General features: G+C 40.0%; 1 long non-coding RNA gene across 1 annotated transcript in view; it reads right to left on the bottom strand.

Annotated features, from left to right (window-relative positions):
- LOC122934476 overlaps positions 1–14,503 on the bottom strand; it is a 249,714-nt gene that overhangs the window by 2,004 nt on the left and 233,207 nt on the right. The window lies entirely within an intron of this gene.

Here is a 14,503-nt window from a genome sequence, read left to right as displayed (position 1 = left end):
ATTTTCTGTAACTGCGGGTTATTTCACATTAACCCTTAATGAACAAACTTTTTCAATTTTTTCCTCTCTGCAGTTCAGAAGCCAGTACTTTTAATTTGTTCACTGTCAGCATGGTTTATGGAGGTAAAAATGTTTATTTATTTTATTTTATTTTTTTGGGGAAAAGGGGGCATTGTCTGAGCTACAGAAGGATAAAAACAATTTTTGACTTTTTTTTTTTGCACTGTTCATGTTTTACACAGAATAACCTGATAATTAAATTGTTCAGGTTATTATTAGAGATGAGCAACATTTTGAAAAATTTGATTAGGAAACTTTGCGAAGTTCGCCAAAAAATTAGATTAGAATTAATTTGTCACAAATCACTATAAATAATATATACCCATGCCATTCTGCCTTAGGGTATAGGTACAATACGTGGCCACGCCATTTAATAATGAAGACCGCACTGTATAGTGTCTTCATTGTTAATGGCCACCCAGCACCTTTAATACACCTTTAAATGGGGCTGTTGCTGTTATGGAGTTTTGATGGTTAGATGGGGGCACAATATGCAAATTATTGATGTTCTGGCCTGCCTGGAAGAATTAAAGCCATAAAAAGATGAGGATGGTCATCATTAAGACCTGGCAGACTGGATGGTATTGGTTGGCACACTGGGCATTGGAATAATAAAGGTTTCCAACTTATTGGTATTAAATTACATATCTTAGTTTACAGCCAATGTAGGCATAAGTAAATATAGGAATAAATAAATAAACCTGATGGAGAATAGGTTCCCTGCACTCTCCCTACAATCTCTCTGCACTCTCCCTATACTCTCCATACATTCTCCCTACACTCTCCCTCTCCAATATTCTTCTATTAATCATTTTCAGCAACCCTTTCCCTAGCGCATGAGCCCTTACCATGTATCTCCCTATACTCAGCTCACAGGACTAGTGATGGGTAGATTGTGAACAATCAGTTTAAAATGAACTGATCGTCCAAGTGAACTGAATCATTTGTTCCACCTTCCTGACAAAGATTATTTCACGAGGAACTAAAGCAAGTGGGAGAAGATAGACACTAGACAGGGATGATTCAGCAGCTCCAGCAGGATCACTGTCACTGTCACTACCATTTTCTTTATAGTTCCTACTGCTAGAAAAACACAATATAGACAAATGGCCCATGTTAATGAAAACATACAAAGACTGTGTAGTCACCTATTCAGGAAGTCATTAACCACTGGGTAGAGGAAGCATCAGAAAATGTAGTAGATCTGACGGGAAAGTGATTGCATTGTTATAAAATTGCAGACAATTGCTAAGAGGCATTGGATATTCCACAGGATAAAAAAAAAAAATACATAATTGTGCCCATTATCCAAATATTCTGACAGATTGTTTGAGGTTTTGTGTAATGGATGTTTTGATTTAGATTAGCTCCAGGCAGTATTTAATTTATTATTGTTTTTAAATAATGTAGCATGCTAATGAGTGGTGGAGCCTGATGACTTTTACACTGACCAAAAATATAAATGCTCCCATTTTGCATGAGCTGAATTCAAAGATCTGAAACATTTTCTACAGACACAAATATTGTTCCCAAATCTGTCTAAATCTGTGTTAGTGAGCACTTCTCCTTTGTTGAGATAATCCATCCCACCTCACAGGTGTGGCATATCAAGGTGCTGATTAGACAGCATGAATATTGCACGGGTGTGCCTTAGACTTCCCACAATAAAAGTCCACTCTGAAATTTGCACAGTTTTGCCTTACTGGGGGGATGTCAGTATCTGGTGTGGCCACCATTTACGTCACACAGTGCAACACATCTCTGTCGCATAGAGTTGATTAGGTTGTTGATTGTGGCCTGTGGAATGTTGGACCACTCCTCTTCTATAGCTGTGCGAAGTTGCAGATAATTGGCAGGAACTGGAACACGCTGTCTTATATGCCGATCCAGAGCATCCCAAACATGCTCAATGGGTGACACGTCCGGTGAGTATGCTGGGCATGCCAGAACTCGGATGTTTTTAGCTTTCAGAAATTGTGTACAGATCCTTGCAATATAGGGCCGTGCATCATCATGCTGCAACATGAGGTGATGGTCGTGGATGAATGGCATCCACGACGAACTGGAGTCAGGTCCAGACCCCGATGAGGATGACAAGCATGCAGATGAGCTTCCCTGAGACGTTTTCTGACAGTTTGTGCAGAAATTCTTTGGTTATGCAAACCGATTGTTGCTGCAGCTGTCTGGGTGGCTGGTCTCAGATGATCATGGAGGTGAACATGCTGGATGTGAAGGTCCTGGGCTGATGTGGTTACACTTGGTCTGGGGTGGTGAGGCCGGTTGGATGTACTGCCAAGTTCTCTGAAACGCCTTTGGAGACGGCTTATGGTAAAGAAATGAACATTCATTGCATGGGCAACAGCTCTCGTAAACATTCCTACAGTCAGCATACCAATTGCATGCTCCCTCAAACATTACAACATATCTGGCATTGATCTGTGTGATCAAACTGCACATTTCAAAATTGTCTTTTATTGTGGGCAGTCTAAAACACAGCTGTGCAATATTCATGCTGTCTAATCAGCACCTTGATATGCCACACCTGTGAGCTGGGATGGATTGTCTTGGCAAAGGAGAAGTGCTCACTAACACAGATTTAGACAGATTTGTGAACAATATTTGAGAGTAATGGCTCTTTTGTGTATGTAGAAAATGTTTCAGATCTTTGAGTTCAGCTCATGCAAAATGGGAGCAAAACCGAAAGTGTTGCGTTTATATTTTTGGTCAGTGTATAATAATGCATATTCATCAGAAAGGAGTTTGCATCCTGAACTATAGGACCACAGCTATAGGTCTGCTTTGATTTACACATAACCTCCCATATCACATAGTCTATATAAGTCATGCGTATATTGATACTCAATTTAATATAAATCCCAATGACTCATCACCAATGAAAAATCATATTTTTTAATACTAAAGAATCTGTTTAAATTATTACCAGCATTCCTATCTGCCTCTTATATAAGCCATCATTTCTAGACACATAATAGTATGTTTACATACCTCTCCATGAATGGGTCGGTAGAGGATGGGAACACGATTTAAGTAAATATTTAAAATCAATGGTGAATTGGAGTGTGTGATTGTTGTGTCACATTAGCTTACCAGATGCAATAAAAAGGCTACTCACCCAGAAAATGTTCTGTTCACAATGAAGTGTTTTAATGTGCCAGAGAGCAGGGGTGAAATACATCCCATTAAAGCAAGGAAGTGTTAAGAGCTCAACTATTAATGATGATATACATACATCTCACAAATATTGTAATAAAAATCTGATGCTATAATAATATTGAAATATTTTATTGTATTCACAAATATGTATGATACCTAAGATGTCTGTATTAGTAAATTGTATTTCTCATTCTATATCAATTCTGGATCTTTTCTTAGAAGTGTGCATTGTGTCACTTTTCTGTTATTTCTAGTAGAAATGTATGGATTTTTTGATAGATAGCCACAGTAAGCATGAATACATTGTTCACCTAACTGGAACCCTGCCTGCTTTCCCTCCCTACTTGCAGTGCAAGTCCTAGGCGGCAAGCCCACAACTGGTCGACATTCCCTACTCAACGGTTTTGTAGGGAAATGGGTTGGAACCAAGAGGACAATACAGCACCAAATCGCAAGACAGGGGGTAGTCAAATAGCCAAGCCAAAGTCAGAACCAGATATGAAACACAGTACTAAAACAGGCAGGCAGAATGGTCAAAGGCAAGCTGAGGTCAAATTTAGAAGCAATCCAAACATGCAGAGAACCAGAACCAGGAGGACATCTAGGGAGTCAATGACTATCACTGGTACTGTTATGACGCTAGGAAGGGGATTAAATAGAGCACCGAGTACCAGGATCAGAACCTGATAGGCCATGAATCGGCACTCCATTAGTCAGAACACCAGCACACAGAAATAGATCAGCTAAGCAATCAGCCTACTTCTAGTCTCCTCCAGAAAATTCCCACTGTGGGGAGAAAGAGCATTGCATCCTGTTGCTAATAATGCTGTCGCATCACCAGGTGGCATGGCTTAGCAGCATGTCTCTTCCAGTACAGTAGCGCAAAGCTGGAGATCTTGCCGCTGGAGCCCGTACAGGTAATTTTGTGACAGATAATAGCTACCAGCCAGGGTATTTTCAAGCAGAAAATATATGAACCACCATACAAGGCAGAACAAATAAAAGACACATAACATGTGGAATAAGAGGAGCAGTTCCTGTCCACCCATTCTAGTTTACTGTGTTTTATTAATTGCATTTTGTCTTTCAAGCTCCAGTATTTTCATTGCACATCATATGGACATTCGTGTTTTGCATATAGTGTGAAATCCTACGATTTCAGATGGGGAGAGTGCTGTCCCAGCATTTATTTCTTCCATTTAGATAGATGGCTATATTTGTGTTATTATATCATTACCATGTTATGTAATGCTTGCACCCTGTGGTCATTCTTGTTATAGGTTTCCTAATGTATAATGTATTATGTAAATTATATTGCCTTTGCTCTCTGTTCTACTCCTCCCTTTCTGTGACATCACATCCTGTGCTCTGTTCCAGTGTTTTCCTTTCCTGCTGCAGACTCAGAGCTGGTGAGAGCATTTCGTTTTGACCTCTAATGTCCTCTAGGATCCTCTAGTTTCCTTTATGTGTTTTGCTCAAGGTAAACTCAATAAATTACCAAAGCATCTCCATTGTATTCTCATCACTGGATTTTCACGTACAAATGGTACCACTACCTAGGGATATTAGTGCGTTCAGCTATCTACCATTGCTTGTAAAGAGATTTCCACTCACAACCAGTCAGAGACTTCTCTAATGTACCATCTGTGGCAGAATAATCTTCAAGCAAGATGGAGGCGGCCGACCTGTCATGAGCAAATAGATCAGGTAAGTATTATTGTTGTTTTTTTCACAGTATTTCAGGTTAAATCGATTTGCTACCATGAACGAGGTAATTCGGCTTCATTGCAAATCAAATTTATCTTAAAATTTGGATCGATTGCTCATCACTAGTAGTGTTAGATCAGGTGTTAGATGGCAGTGTAGCTTCTCACTTGAACCTAATCTTTTCAACCTGAATAATGCAACTGGGGCAGAAGGCAGATCATGAACAAATCTGACTACATACGGGACTTCATGCATCTGTATCACTTAACAAGGATACCCTCTTAGCAAGGCAATGACTAATTTGGTTAAATGGCAAGTAAACATTATGTAAAATGATTAAAATATGAATCTTCTCCACTGCAATCCATGACATTTCTAATTTAGGATTTTTAAGCACCGTAGAGGCTATAACAAGAGCTAAAAATAAGCCTAGTAGATATTCATCTTGAATAGCATTTATAAGCCTTTAAATATCTACTGTATGTTCTTTTTTTTTTTTCTCCAAATAATTTTTTTATTTAAATTTCGAATACAAAGCAGATCCATAGAAATGGAGATAACACATTATTCTAGCTCTAAACATAGTAATTACAATTCTTTTTCCTTTTCTCTTCCCTTCCCCCCCCCCCACCCTCCACGTGGGGACGCGAGAAAAAAAAAAAAAAAAAAAAAAAAAAAAAAGGAAATTTAAACACCTCCAACACTAAAGCAGCCAATTTTTCCATACCTGGTCGAGATTTAATGACCTTTTTTTATGATTCTTCATCACTCGTTCTTCTTTAATTAAATTATCTATCATTTTTCTCCATTGTCCCGCTGTCGGTAAGTCTACTTTTATCCATTTCCTTAGTATAAGTAATCTGGCCTGGAATAGTACTTTATTCAGAACCAGTCGTGTTTTTTTATTTAGCTTCAAATGTTCAGTTGCCCCTAAGATACAAATTATTGGATCTCTGGGCAGTCGAACCTTCAAAAGCAAAGATACGGTTTCCATTATTTCTGTCCAATATCTATGGAGCTTGGGACATCTCCAAAAGCAATGTATTAAGTCGGCTCTCTCCTCCCAACATTTTGGACACTTATCTGTTGCTTTCACTCCCATTCTTTTCAACATCCATGGAGATCGGTGTAATCTGTGTACTATAAAGAATTGTGAGATTTTATGTGAGCCCCTATCCGAGATTGTCGCATAATTTTTGAGAGCATCTTTCCAATTATCTTCTGTAAGGGAATCTAGATCCTTTTCCCATTTTCCTACAGCAAGCATTGTAATCGTTTTTCTCTTACCTTCCATCAAAAGCCTATATCTCCTTGCGGTTGTTCCTCCTCCTTCCCCTACTGCAGTAAACTTATCCAACCTGTCTGATTTTTCCCTCCTATACCTATCCTCCTGGACCACTGTCCGCAATGCATTCCTGAGTTGAAGATATTTATAGGTGTCAGTATGGGGGATCCCAAATTCCAGCACCATTGTATTAAAGTCCTTCAGCTTATCTTCCTCGAAGATCTGGTCTAAATATATCATTCCTTTTTTCCCCCAGTCTATATAGTCCCTTATTGTTTCTAATTCTTTTAAATAAAATTTTTTCCATATCGGTGTATATTTCAAAAACCCTTTAATCTCCAATATCTTTTTAATTTCCCCCCATACGTGTTCTATTAGATTTAATATCCTATTGTCAGAATTTTTTTTACCCAAAGCTCACTAACTAACTATCTATTGAAATGACACCGGAAAACAGAGAGCACAGCAATAACACTGCTGTCTCTCTCAGATCTGCAAAATACTGCATACAAGGGCTGCTGGGGAGGTTCTTATATGGTAAGGGATAGACAACTTTCCTATTGGTTGCTAGGGATGTTGCTAAGCTCAGACAAAGACATTGCAGCCTTCTTATTGGCCCACAAGCAAGAGGGGAGGTTATTGATGGAAAAAAAACTAGAATATATATATTAATCACTATATTCTAAATATTTGCGAATTCTTGAAGTGCCCATATTCGCGATTAATATTCGCTATTCGAATATTCACGCCCAACACTAGTTTTCTGTCTGCTCTTCTTAGGCCAGAAAGAATGAAGAACGTCATGCTCTTCAGTCACGTGGCCTAGGAACAGCTTAGCCCCATAGAAGTGAACGGGGTTGGCACAATACCAAGCATAGCCACTGTACAATATCTATTAGTTAAAAAAAAAAACATTTCCCGAACTCGGGTTCGGTTCCAAGGTACCACTTGAAACAGAACATGAGTTCGGGAAATGTTTTTTTACAGTAGAAATCAATTTATGAAGTTGTTACGCAAAGTCTCGCCAGACTTTGGAAAGTAATAACTTCGGCTCATCGGAGCCAAAACATTCTAATACTGTACGGATCGCTCGCTCTATACAGTATTGAAACAAAGTTTTATGCAAATCGACTTTGGATGTTTCATCCGAAGTCAATTCGCTCATCCCTACTCATAGCTATGGCTATAGAAAACTAAAATTAGAATAGAATTCTGCACACAATATGAATCTGATCAACTTGCTAAAACTGGTTATGCCTTTCCATATCCTGCTTAAAGTAGACAGACAGGTTATAAATAATAGAGAGTTCACTCATCAGAACCTAATCTATTATGTAAATCTATGTCCTGGGCTTTGCACTGAAAAACTGCAGGCACCCATTTAAAACAATGCAATTCAATTGAGGTCAATAGTTTTCTTGTAATGTTTTATATTTTAACATTTACATTCTACTCCTCCTTCGCTATCTACTGATTCGGGGTTCCTAGTTTTGAGATTTGATATGGGCAGTGAGCTCCAGTCTTTAAAAGGTCAATTTCTACTGCGGTTTGGTAATAGCCCACATGACACTATGGGCAAGGAAAACTACCATACAGCTCAAGATAATACATATCTATTGTTCAAGATTTAAAAGCAAACACATAACTATCTAGCACACCCTTGGTAAAGTAAAATAATCACCCATAATAGCCATAATATCATATATATTATAGTATATTAACCCCTTCCAGAGCAAGCCAGTTTTAACCTTTCTGACTGAGCCCAATTTTGCAAGTGATAGCACTTAATGGTAAATTTACTTTTTACTTTTATAAAAAAAAATCCAAAATTTACTGAAAATTTAGAAAAATTATAATTTATTTGCTATTAATACAGATAGTGATACATTATAAATAGACATTTACCATATGTCTACTTTATGTTGACATCATTTTGTACATTTAGGACATTAGAAAGCTAATTTTAGAAGCACATTTTCAAAACCCTTTTAAGGACCAGTTAAGTTCTGAAGTCAATTTGAGAGACTTAATAGATGCAATAGAAAGTTTGAAACCATCCTAAAATGACCCACAGCAAGGGTTAAAAGGAAATAACATAGCAAGGGTTAACAGCAAAACAAACTTTAATATTTATTACCCTGATTCTGCAGTTTACAGAAACACTAACAAATGGTTGTAAACTGCTATATGGGCACACTGTAGGGCTCAGAAGGGAAGGGGCCTCATTTGGCTTTAGGAGTTCATATGTTGCTGGAATGTTTTTCAGATACATTGACACATTTAAAGAGACCCTAAGCAGAGGCGTACATAGAAATCATGAGGCCCAATTGCAAAACACAGACTCCCCCACCAACACAATTCCAACTAACCAAATCAGAATGTTATGGGTAAACAACATCGTTTTTTATTGTCTAACTTATGGGGGGTTCTATGGGGGGGATGGAGTGTCTTTATGTCTGTGGGGGGATCCTGTGTCTATGGAAGGGTTGTATGTTTATAGGGGGATGCTGTTCCAATGGCAGTGATGTATGTCTATGAGGAGATGATATGTCTATTAGGAGTTGTATGTCTAAAGGGACTGCTGTGTGTATGGGGCGATTGAATAACGTTTGTGCTGTGTTAATGGAGGGGTTGTTTGTCTATAGATGGTTTCTGTGTCTATAGGGGTGTTGTGTATATGGCAGGGTGCTGTGTCTATGGAGGGTTGTAGGTCTATGGGGGGGTGCTGCATCTATGGGGGATGCAGTGTCTATGGGGTTGATTGTTTTTTGGGAGATGCTGTGCCTATGGTGGGTTGTATGTCTGTGGGGGATGCTGTTTCAATGGGAGGATTCTTTGTCCATTGGGGGGAAGCTGTGTATCTCTGTGGGGGATGCTGTGTCAATGGGAGGACTGTGTCTATGGGAGGGGGGCTGTATGGCTTGAATTAATAGTAGGCTGTTGATATTATTGTAAGCCTCCAAGCCAGACAGGAACCCCATATATATATATATATATATATATATATAAAACAAATAAGAAGGCAGCACTCCAAGTAGTGAAAAAGTGGACGGTTTATTCACCCAACCAGCAGCAACGTTTCAGCTCTCTCTATGGAGCCTTTGTCTAGCTGTGTAACATGTGCAAAATCACATACATAAATAGTGGGAGTGATTAACAGGGTAATAACTGAATTCATAATTCAATAAAGTGCAAGTACATGAGAATACATAAAAATACAATCGCTTCGGTGATAAAATTCATCTATAATCAGATTGTAGGTCTGCTATACTATAAATACTATCATAAAAATCCATAATAAAATTCATACAGTGTAGAGAAATCATCTAAGTTTGCATGATTAGTAATCAGTGTGAAAAGTGAACAGGTGAGATCAATACATATCTTAATAGAAAATCCAATTAAAAACCTTTGAACGGATCAATGCTGGTTGAAGAAACATGGTGGAGATTGCTGGCGTCCGGAAAGATAGTCTATTTCCAGTCTAGTCTGTCTATTAATTTTGATACTATGTGCACCGAAGCAGTGTATCCGTGCACCTTCCACCACTGTATGTGGTTGATTCACTAATATGGATCCCATTTGCGTTGTGGTGTTATGTGACACGGAGCAGTTATGCTGAACACTCTGGGGAGCGGGGTGGTGGTGGTGTGACAGCCGTACCCCCCTGCTCACACAGATGTCCTTTCGGTGACTGGCATTGATCCGCTGGCCCCCGATCTATGGACCAGCCTTTTCTGCTATGTACTGCGGTGCTTTTTTGACACTTCATGTGTCGTCAATTCTATGGGCGGCAGTGCCGGTTGGCGCATGCGCCCTGATGTATTGTGTCCACAGCGGCCAATGGTCTTCAGGCTGCTCAGAACTAGTATGACTCTTGCGATAATAGATAGAGCGGCGCATGCACCGTTGCTCTTTCCGGACGCCAGCAGTCTCCACCATGTTTCTTCAACCAGCATTGATCCGTTCAAAGGTTTTTAATTGGATTTTCTATTAGGATATGTATTGATCTCACCTGTTCACTTTTCACACTGATTACTAATCATGCAAACTTAGATGATTTCTCTACACTGTATGACTTTTATTATGGATTTTTATGATAGTATTTATAGTATAGCAGACCTACAATCTGATTATAGATGAATTTTATCACCAAAGCGATTGTATTTTTATGCATTCTCATGTACTTGCACTTTATTGTATTATGAATTCAGTTATTACCCTGTTAATCACTGCCACTATTTATGTATGTGATTTTGCACATGTTACTCAGCTAGACAAAGGCTCCATAGAGAGAGCTGAAACGTTTCTGCTGGTTGGGTGAATAAAGCGTCCACTTTTTCACTACTTGGAATGCTGCCTTCTTATTTGTTTTTTTATCTACACTAGGGGCCTTGGTCTCAGGTCCCTTAGGAGGATTTGCACCCACACTTATTCTTGCGTGCCGCTTCTTTTCTTTTTTCATATATATATATATATATATATATATATATATATGGAAATAACATATTTAGTAAGGGAATTCAGCATTCATATCGAGCGCGCAAAAATTAATGTCAGCATTGTCTGTTACACACAGGTTCAAGGTGATGTCCACACTAATTAATGCTGACATATCACAGATGGCTGTGCGGGATCAGGTAAAGAATACCCCTTACCTGTGTGTAACAGACAATACTGACATTAATTTGTGCGCGCTCGATATGAATGCTGAATTCGCTCACTAAATATGGCGGACGCGGTATTGAAGATGCAATGCGCAGCTGCGCAGTGACGTATGTGGCTAGAGCCGGAAGTATTCAATGTACGTCATTAGGACATGCGCAGATGCATCCTGGGCACGCCGGACTGCACGCTATGCCTTGGATGGCAGCCATTTGCCGATATACTCCTCCTTCATCCTCCAGTCGCAATACCTTCTAGTAAGCACATGGCCCTTTTTGATCATTAATTACACATGGCACTGATTATGTTATTGATATTAATTCTGGATGTTTTTTTAATTTTCTTAACATGAGATGTAATTATGAACATATAATCAAGGGGATATATGTAATGTGGTCACAACTTATTCACAGATATTAATTGCATTGTATTGTCATGTATTTATATGATGTATTTTAAGTGATTTGCTATTTATTATGAATTAATTGCACAAGTTTTGTTAATTGTATATGAATTGGCACATTGTTATATAAGTTTGGAACTTTGTCTTTGTACACTGCTTGAGGAAGGCTCCTGTTTAGAGCCAAAACGTTGCATGCTCCATTGGGGTAAATAAAGTTTTTTTGCAATTTTTTATTTCTTGGAGTGCTGCCCATCTTTTTTCTATTTTGTATATATACATAGGCATGCAAAAGTTATTTTCAACTGGGCCCATTCATCCACCTGAAATGCATTGCTTCTTGCAATATAAAGGGGTGAGGGTTATCTCTGTATCACTCCTACGCTGACGACACACAAATCTACCTCTCTGGCCCAGACATCACCACCTTACTATCAAGAATCTCACAATGCCTATCTTCTATATCATCCTTCTTCGCCTCTCGCTTTCTAAAACTTAACATGGATAAGACAGAATTCATAATCTTTCCCCCATCTTGTTCAACAGACCTATCTATCATGATCAATGGCTGCACACTCTCCCCAGTCAACAAAGCCCGCTGCCTTGGAGTGATCTTGGATTCTGCCCTTTCCTTCTGACCGCACATCCAAGCCCTTTCCACCACCTTCCGCCTCCAACTCAAAAACATCTCCCGCATCCGTGCTTTCCTTAACTTTGAATCAGCGAAAATGCTTGTACATGCCCTCATTATCTTCCGCCTACATTACTGCAACATTCTCCTCTGTGGCCTTCCATCTAGCACTCTCGCACCCCTCCAATCTATCCTCAACTCTGCTGCCCGACTAATCCACCTCTCACCCTATTACTCCTCTGCCTCTCCCCTCTGCCAATCCCTTCACTGGTTCCCCATTGCCCAACGAATTCACTTCAAAGTACTAACAAATACATACAAGGCTGTCCATAACCTGTCCCCTCCCTACATCTCTGAGCTACTTTCCTGATACACCCCCACACGCACTCTCCGATCCTCACAAGACCTCCTTCTCTCCTCTCCTCTTATCGCCTCTTCCCACAATCGACTCCAATATTTCTCTCGTGCATCCCGCATACATTGGAACTCGCTTCCCCAACATATCAGACTCTCAACTACAGTGGAATCCTTCAAAAGAAACCTGAAAACTCACCTCTTCAGACAAGCCTACAACCCGTGACCCTGCTGCCTCTATACCGCCATGACCAGCTTCACCCGCACCTACTGTGTCCTTCTCCCATACCATGTAGATTGTAAGCCCTCATGGGCAGGGCCCTCTCTCCTTCTGTACCAGTTTGTAACTCATCTTGTTTATGATTAGTGCAATTGTCTGTATTATGCATGTGCACCCCTTATCATATGTACAGCGCTATGGAATGAATGGCACTTTAATAATAAATAATAATAACAATCTCTGCAGTGTGAATATATATATATATATATATATAGTAGGATGGCGCAAGGGTCGGAAGGTATGTGTCACCTAGATTCCTGTCCTCGGTGGAGTAAGAGCCAGTTTTCATGTGTCAGCAGCAGTTGCTGTTTGACACCTAGCTTTTTAGTATAGCTGTATAGCTGATCCGGGACGGCTCTTACTGGGTATAGTCAAAGTGCTTGGTGGGTGACTAGTCCCCACATTCCAGGCCGGGTCTTGACTGGCCTATAAACCCCCCCCCCCAGCAGTGTCAGCTGGGTGTGATTATCTCTCTCTCTCTCACTGAGGAGCTCTGGCAATTGCTGGATTGGGATCTAAGCAGTGTGCTAGGCTGGAGGCCTGAGTTTGGGAGGTCTGCTTTTTCCTGAGAAATGGACATCAAACTGCAAATGGACTGTTGTACTGTTTTGTTGCCATAAGTGTGAATAAAAGATAGAAGTTTTTTTGAGTTATAAACTGGTCTTTGCCTCTATACTGCGTCTGCTTGTCCTGTCTTCCAGAGTAAATCCCCAATATATATACAGTACAGACCAAAAGTTTGGACACACCTTCTCATTCAAAGAGTTTTCTTTATTTTCATGACTATGAAAATTGTAGATTCACACTGAAGGCATCAAAACTATGAATTAACACATGTGGAATTAAATACATAACAAAAAAGTGTGAGACAACTGAAAATATGGCATATTCTAGGTTCTTCAATGTAGCCATCTTTTGCTTTGATTACTGCTTTACACACTCTTGGCATTCTCTTGATAATCTTCAAGAGGTAGTCATCTGAAATGGTCTTCCAACAGTCTTGAAGGAGTTCCCAGAGATGCTTAGCACTTGTTGGCCCTTTTGCCTTCACTCTGCAGTCCAGCTCACCCCAAACCATCTCGATTGGGTTCAGGTCCGGTGACTGTGGAGGCCAGGTCATCTGGCTCAGCACCCCATCACTCTCCTTCATGGTCAAATAGCCCTTACACAGCCTGGAGGTGTGTTTGGGGTCATTGTCCTGTTGAAAAAAAAAATGATGGTCCAACTAAACGCAAACCGGATGGAATAGCATGCCGCTGCAAGATGCTGTGGTAGCCATGCTGGTTCAGTATGCCTTCAATTTTGAATAAATCCCCAACAGTGTCACCAGCAAAGCACCCCCACAACATCACACCTCCTCCTCCATGCTTCACGGTGGGAACCAGGCATGTAGAGTCCATCCGTTCACCTTTTCTGCGTCGCACAAAGACACGGTGGTTGGAACCAAAGATCTCAAATTTGGACTCCTCAAACCAAAGCACAGATTTTCACTGGTCTAATGTCCATTCCTTGTGTTCTTTAGCCCAAACAAGTCTCTTCTGCTTGTTGCCTGTCCTTAGCAGTGGTTTCCTAGCAGATATTCTACCATGAAGGCCTGATTCACACAGTCTCCTCTTAACAGTTGTTCTAGAGATGTGTCTGCTGCTAGAACTCTGTGTGGCATTGACCTGGTCTCTAATCTGAGCTGCTGTTAACCTGCGATTTCTGAGGCTGGTGACTCGGATGAACTTATCCTCCGCAGCAGAGGTGACTCTTGGTCTTCCTTTTCTGGGGCGGTCCGCATGTGAGCCAGTTTCTTTGTAGCGCTTGATGGTTTTTGTGACTGCACTTGGGGACACTTTCAATGTTTTCCCAATTTTTCAGACTGACTGACCTTCATTTCTTAAAGTAATGATGGCCACTCGTTTTTCTTTACTTAGATGCTTTTTTCTTGCCATAATACAAATT

The sequence above is a fragment of the Bufo gargarizans genome, chromosome 4, assembly GCF_014858855.1.
Source record: "Bufo gargarizans isolate SCDJY-AF-19 chromosome 4, ASM1485885v1, whole genome shotgun sequence".
Classification (NCBI taxonomy): Eukaryota; Metazoa; Chordata; class Amphibia; order Anura; family Bufonidae; genus Bufo; species Bufo gargarizans.
This window is presented reverse-complemented; position numbering and strand designations above follow the sequence as displayed.